Source organism: Sparus aurata, chromosome 11, assembly GCF_900880675.1.
Source record: "Sparus aurata chromosome 11, fSpaAur1.1, whole genome shotgun sequence".
Classification (NCBI taxonomy): Eukaryota; Metazoa; Chordata; class Actinopteri; order Spariformes; family Sparidae; genus Sparus; species Sparus aurata.
The window spans coordinates 10729231-10736637 of NC_044197.1; positions in this window are offsets into that span (position 1 = coordinate 10729231).

Sequence of the window (7407 nt, forward strand, 5' to 3'; positions counted from 1 at the left end):
TGCGTACTCCTTCCGTTTAAACTACACAGCTCATCAGCCGGGTCAGGGGGGCCAATTGCAGATTTGCATGGATAGACATTTTTTCATCAACCCCTTCGCCAGTTCAACCTGCATCAGAGAAACCTTGCTCTAACAAACACGCTTCTTTCTTATCGTTGTCAATGACATATTATATTATTAGTTTAAGAGGTGCAGTATATAAGATCTTAGTTGAAAACTTTCAAAAATTAAAGGGGCAGTGTGCAGTTTTGGAGAAAAGATTCAAACTCAGAATTCTAATAATAATAATGTAGTGAATTGAATTAATAATAACTGAATAAGCAGGCTGTTCTCAGAGAAATAATGTCCACAGGTGTCGGGGTCCGCCAAATATAAACAAAGTAATAGAGTGTGCAATTGTGTCGTCCTTTGAGGTCAGTTTGTCTACTCAGTTTATTCAGTCATGAAAACAAAGAGAGTTTGAGAGCTTTCTCCTCTGATTGAATGTATTTCTCAAAAACGACATACTGCACCTTTAAAGTTTCTATAATTTCATCTACACTCTGATTGGCTGTTGGCTTGGAGCGAAAATATTGGCACCCGTTCTCCAGACTCCGTCGCGAGCCGTCCAAACTCCCTCGGAAAGAGACTGGGAAGTAATTTGTATTTACCGGGAATTCTCTGGCTGTCCTGCAGACACACATGCGCGCAGCCAAACACACACCTACAGATACACAGAGACTCTCTCACACACACACACGCACACACACACACAGTTAGGGATGCTCACACAAGGCTTGTTAGCTTTGGCACAGAGCAGGGAAGGGAAGAGAGGCCGGAAGCGCGAGGAGGAGAATGTGGGAGGGTATATTTGTGAACAGCGGAAAAAAATAAAGACAGATCTACAGAAAAAGAGGTTACAAACAGTTTGTGTACACAATAATTCAGAAAGGAACACGCTGGATGAAAAAAAGTGGTTCGGAGAGGAGAGGAGATGGAAAGCGTGTATGGTAATTATTGTTTTGTTTTTTTTTCTCACTGAAGATGGAACAGCAGCATGAACACAAGCTTCTACATTCTCTTCCATATTAATAATAAAAAGGGAAAAAAAGCAATATAACATGTTGTACTTCTGGCTCGCGCTTTCAGCCACGCATACTGCTGCGGACATTCCCCCCCCGCCTCTCCTTTTCCCACTCTTCATTTTCTTTTTTTCACAATTCGCCGTTCATTTATACTTGTGGCCCCCTCCCCTCTTTTCTTCCTCTCCTGCTCTGCCTGTCACTGTGCGGTGTGTGTAGGCAGCATTGTGATAGGAATAGATGTTCACCCTAAGCGAGACCTGCAAGAGCCATTTGAAAAAATCAGCTTAATGGAGAACAGTAGGTAAGGAGTGGGCAGCTTGTACTTTTTTTTTTTTCTTCTTCTTCTTCTGTTCTCTCTCTCTCTCTCTCTCTCTCTCTCTCTCTCTCTGCTGCTCCCACTGTCTGTCATTTGCTCTAGATCTCTGTCTCCTGCTCTCTGCCTCCTGTTCTCTGTTTTGTTTCCCTCTCAGCGCCCTCGCTCTCAACCCCCGTCTTCGGCTCGAGTCCTGCCTTCCTCCACTCCAAATGTTTCTCTCTCAGGTGGCACATACCCCCCCCCCCCCTTGTCTTCCCACCACCTCTTCCTCACCTGCCACACTCTCCCTTTCCCCGGCCTCTCTCCGTCTATATCTGTGTCTATCTCTCGCACTCTCCACCCCCTCGCTTTGCTATATTTTTCTTTCACTTTTTCTTTTTCTTTTATCTGGGCGAACATTCCTCTCCTCCCACACTCGAAATTCTCACTAAATGATTCCAAGTGTCTGGGCCCCGTGCCTCCCTGAGCAGGCAGCACAGCCACCACACACACACACGCACGCACGTACGCACACACACTTAGTACGCACAGTTACACCCACAGAGAGACGTACGTAAGCACACACACGCATCATTCTGGCTGCTGCAGGAAAGGGGATAACAAAGTTAACAAAAGACAGAGAGAGAGAGAGAGAGAGAGAGATGGGAGGTCTCTTTGTTCCGGTCTGTATTAAGAATCGCAGTTTCTCCAGTGGATCCCAGTCATTTATTTTTATCAATACACTTGTTAACCATCCGCCCAAATAGCACAGATATGCTGTATTTCCTGTCGCTGTGTCCCACTTCTGGTTTTGAGTATAAAATGTGTTCCTGCTTTTGAAGGGTGGCACAATTAGGTCCACTCAAAAGAGAGAACATGCATACTAAATCAATTTTGTTTACGAGTGTGCTATCGATGTACGCTGTTATCCCACAATGCAATTCACAAGTGGAGAAGCTGCAGGAATATCGAATAATACATTGGCAGAAGGTGGTGTGACACCAAGAATACATTAAGAATCAAAAAGATAACAAGACTGAAGCTGCACTCTAGTAGCATGCTTCTCAGTATGCCAGAAAAAAGATTTAGCATGTTCCAAGACATAATATGTCAAATGCAGTATGCTGAAAGTACCAGGATGTCCTCCCTCCTTGGCTGCTGCGCTAAGTACAACGCCAGAATACATGTTAGCTAAGTACGTTTCTGAAGACCAGTTCAAGCTGTACATTACTTTATGTAGCAACATTGTTTGCTTTTTTTATGCAGTCGCTGTGCTTATGCTCTCGTTAGGTTAAGGCACAAAAGCCACCTTGGTTAGGTTGAGGGAAACATCATGGTTTGGCTCATGAACTATTGCGGCTGCAGTGAACACGGGTGGAACTGTCCTGAAGTTTCCTTCAAAGCATGCGCTTCTAATGGGAAGTCGAGGTGGCCCGAAAAAAATATCCGGTTTTGGTCACCACACACACAGATGGAACGAATGCCAGCTCGCCCTTAAAAATAGTCAGCGGTCGCCAGTCTGGCAGCCTCATCGTCTGTAACGCCACTCCTGACCCCTCCATCCCCTGATCTGAGAGTCTGTCAGCAAACAGGTAGTGTGAGCATGATATACACGTTTTGTAGAAATGTCAACACGGTGTGCATACGTGACCTATACAACATTAAATCTGGACGTATATTTGGTTTGCAGATGTGTAAACTGCTAACATTATATCCTGGCATCTAGGCATACTGACTGTGAAAAGGAAAGTATGCGCAGCTTGTTGTAGGTGTCCTTATGCACAGTAGCATTTTGAGATAAAATGCTAACGTACGGTGCTCCAGTTATTTGATGTTTAATAGGCACAGGCTACTGTTCTTATCTATGTTCACCATCTTAGTTTAGCATGGTTGCAGGCTAGCATTTTAGCAACACAACGTATAGCCGAGGCTAATGGGAATATCAATAGTTTTGCAGGTGTCAGATTCTTAGCAATGTTAGCAATGTTGTTGCAACTCATCCTCTGGGAAGCATGAATGTCTGCGCTGAATAACCAACCCATCCACTGGCTTTCAAAACATTTGAGTCAGAGCTACAAACCTCCTGATGAAACTAAAGAAAATAGTCAGGGGGTTACCAAAGTCTTTCTAGGATTCATCCTCTGGGGACCATGACTGTCTGTACACAGTTTCACGGTAATGCATCAAATAGTTGCTGAGAAATTCAGTTGCTTTCAACCGTATACACACCAGTGTAAGACACACATTTGTGTTTTTTTATTGTCTACAATGTTATTTCTTCATAAATTAGAGCGAACTAATAACAAAACATAATAAACCATGAGTTTTATTTTCATGGCAGCAATACAAATACTTATATATATATTTTCTTTTATCTGATTAGACATCACATTTTTCATTTTGGTGAATAACTCATTTTGGAGCGAGAAACTGTAAATAATGACGAAATCGTAATTCTTTTCTACATCTTGCATCATGCCCTCTCCCTCCAGACTGCTGTTTTTCTGCTGCCTGTTTCTGTATTCTTTGAGACATCAATAATTCAGGCATGAAGTTGAGGATGAATTATTTACGTGCTGATGTCAGACGTAAATGCACCGCGCTCTTGTGTTATGGGCCTGTACCCCACTTTCATAAATGCACCCAAAAAGGAAAAAAAAACAACCCGGTCTGTACCTGCGTACCACAAAGTCATTTCACATTCAGGCCAACACTCCCACCCTCTCTCTCCTCATGACTCTATCCCTCTAACCTCTCCGCGTTTCTCCTCCTGTCAGCCGTCCCATTTTCGCTCCTTTTCATACGCATTCAATTCCCTTTTCAGTCTTTCTTGTCACCTAGATTACATGCATGTAGAGCAAGGCGCTTCTGTTTGAAAGAGACAACACAGGGACAAGGATAAGTAGTGGTGGCTGAAAAAAGGATTTCGCTGCCTATCCTCTCAGCGCACAATGCGAGCCAACAATCCTACAAACTAATCCCATCGCTGCTTAAAACTCGAGGTGTAAAAACATTGGAGGGAGCCAGGCAGGAGGCAGGAGGCAGGAAGGCAACAGGAGCCATACAAAACCTCTCTTGTCACTTCTCTCACTTTCCCTCTTTTCCCCATTTCTCCTCCTCCCTCAGTCTTTTTCTGTCTATTTCTCATTAAAACAGTGCAAGTATGAGTCATAGGCTATTACTGTATTATCTAGCCTCTGGGTCTATTTAGACACACACTGCCTCCTTAACAACTGTTCACATTAATCATTTGATTCAGCGTGACGCTAATTAGGATTTGTCAATACTATTAATCTGCTCATCCAGCCCTCATGTGGCTTCGAAAATCTCTGCGATTATGTAGACCAGCACTTGATAAAGTATTACCTGTTTCCCGGCCAACGCGAGCAAAAAGAAATGATGAGCGGCGAGGAGGGAAGCCGCCATTCAGACAGTAAAAATCCTGCTCAGCCTCCTGTGTTGGCAGGGATTCGCCACGAGGAAGTGTTACAGAGCGAGACGCTGACAAGTCATACGTGCCTAGAAGATATCAGAACCAGATATGGCCAGAATTCAGAGCTATATACAGAAATAGAGGGGCAGCATGTCGGCTTCGCAAGAGCCATCTCGTCTGCTGCTCACTATAGTCATGGTGCTAGTGGCCCTGTTGGCTGAAGTGTGGCTCTCCGTGGCTTCCAAGGGAACTCGGCTGGACACCCGACTAGGAGCGGACACAGCCTCCGACACTGACTGAGCCTCAGTTTGGTGGCAGGAGATCTTGTGCAGCGGTGGTTTACTGTGGCTCCAATGAGGGCTATGACTTCAGGGAGCAGAGGAGCAAGATAGAGTATACAGAGAATGTTCTTTTAGGTGATTTTGACTGTTTTGACTGTTTTGGTGAGTTTTATCTCCTTTGTGTGACATTTGAATTACATGTGTTTAACAAGGCAAACAGCTGGTCTTAGTTCAGCCAAGTGGACTTCCGGTTTTAACGCCTGGCTAACCCGAATGGGGATAGATTAATTTAACTTGATTTAATTTTGTGCCTCGGCAGCGAGGACACAGAGCTCGGCTACAATCGGATGCAGCCTGAATGAGCACCAAATGTTTATATTGGAGATCTCGGACTTGGACGGATGCATGGATCGTGACGAAACGACTGGCCTCGCCCACCCTGAGCTCCAGAGATGTTCCGCAAATGTCTAATTCCTTGACGCGAATGTTTCCAACTACATTAGATAGACAGAACTCCTTTTTGTATCGGCTTCTCTGACCCCGACCTCCTGAGGAGAAAACACAAGGACATTTTCAGAGACTGGAGATCCCTCAAAGTCAGTAACGACGTGAATGAAGTTGAGAAAAAGGCCATAATCTGCTTCTTTGCACTATCCCATAACTTTTAAAGGACACGCAGGAATGAAACAAGATGAAACTTCACATAAATAAATACATTAATTTCATTAAGTGACAATCAAAACAATTAAATGGATGATATGTGTGAATATATTCTGATGTGTTGGAGGTTGAAGGACAATTAAATGAGATGAAAAGTGATGTTAGCAAGAAAAAAGAAAAAAAAAAAGTCCTGCATAGGAAATCAGAGAAGGAGCGAACAGGAGAAGGAGCCCGGCAGAAGCTGCTGGAGAGACGAAAGGCCCAGAACATCCACACTGAAGGCTTCTTCTAGTGTGTTTTTCTCCTTCAGAGAACTAGTTTGAAAATGTACTTTTACTCCGCAGACGTGCAGATCTCCAGGGAGTGGGCCGAGGTGTGACAGAGCCAGACATTAAACAGAAGCTAGGCCAGGTTAGAGGGGCCAGGCGTGGGAGACAGGAGAGAGCCTGTGGGATAGAGCCCTGTGTAGGCACCAACTTAACCTGCCCCCCTCCCCCTCATCGCCAGTCCTATCTGCTCACCCACGCACTCTCCTCCATCCCCACTCCCCCTCGCTCCTCTCCTCTATTTTCTCTCCATTGTATTCATCACCCTCTGCCCACACTGCAAACTCCATGCTGAGACAGAGAATAAGAGCTCTGCTTGTGTGTGTTTTTTGCGCGGAGAAAAAAAAAAAGTGACATGTAAGTATGCAGGCAGTGCTGCCGAACCCCCCACCACCACCTCCACCACCTCCCCCTGACTGCCGGCGTTTTCATTCCACACTGAGGACAATTTGAAGTGGTCTGTACTGCTCTAAACAACATCAGCAGACATATACAGAGACAGCCAGAGAGGAGGGAGGCGAGGTAATCAGTCCCAGGCTGGTGTTTAGTGAATGCACACAGTCGGTGGTGAGCAGAGGCAGCCCCGTCCAAGCCACGTTAAACCTCGACTGAGAGACCAGCCAGCAGGATATATGTACTGTACACTCATACATTCCTAAACCAGGGCAGTGGTTTTTTTTAATGTTTTTGTTCATTTATTACCACTGTGATCTGACCAATCTGCCGACTGGGGATCATTTTTAGGGAACCAATACCAAAATTCTGATGATAGAATAAAATCTACAGGCATTAAATACCAGCGCTTTAGCAAACACTGGCTAGAATAAGGGATCATTTCCTGTAATCTGTCTGTAGCGATAAACAGATGACTCTCTCAAATGAAGAGGTAGACAAAAGCACGCTTTTTCTACTTCTTTTTTATTTATTTTTTTTAGACAGATTTTCTAATGAAAACAAGGGCAGCAAGGGACGCAAAGAAACAAAGAGAGTGGAGGCAGTGAGCAGAAGACAGGAGATCTGGAGCCACTGACAGACAGTGGGAGCAGCAGAGAAGGAACAGAGAGAAAAGGGCTGGGAGAAAGAAAGAGAGAGAGAGAGAGAAAAAAAAAAAAGTACAAGCTGCCCACTCTGTACTCGCAGTTCTCCACCGCGGTAGATTTAGTACAACAGGTACACGGCACAGTTTTGCAGTGGTGAGGTAGAGTTAGGTACAGTTACTGCACCAGATGGAGAACATTATTCGGATACACGCTTATTTGTAGGGATGCACCATAGTGATGATTATTCGTATCATAAGTAAATATCGGCACCGGCCCAAAATCAACATTTCTGCCAACATGACTGTCTG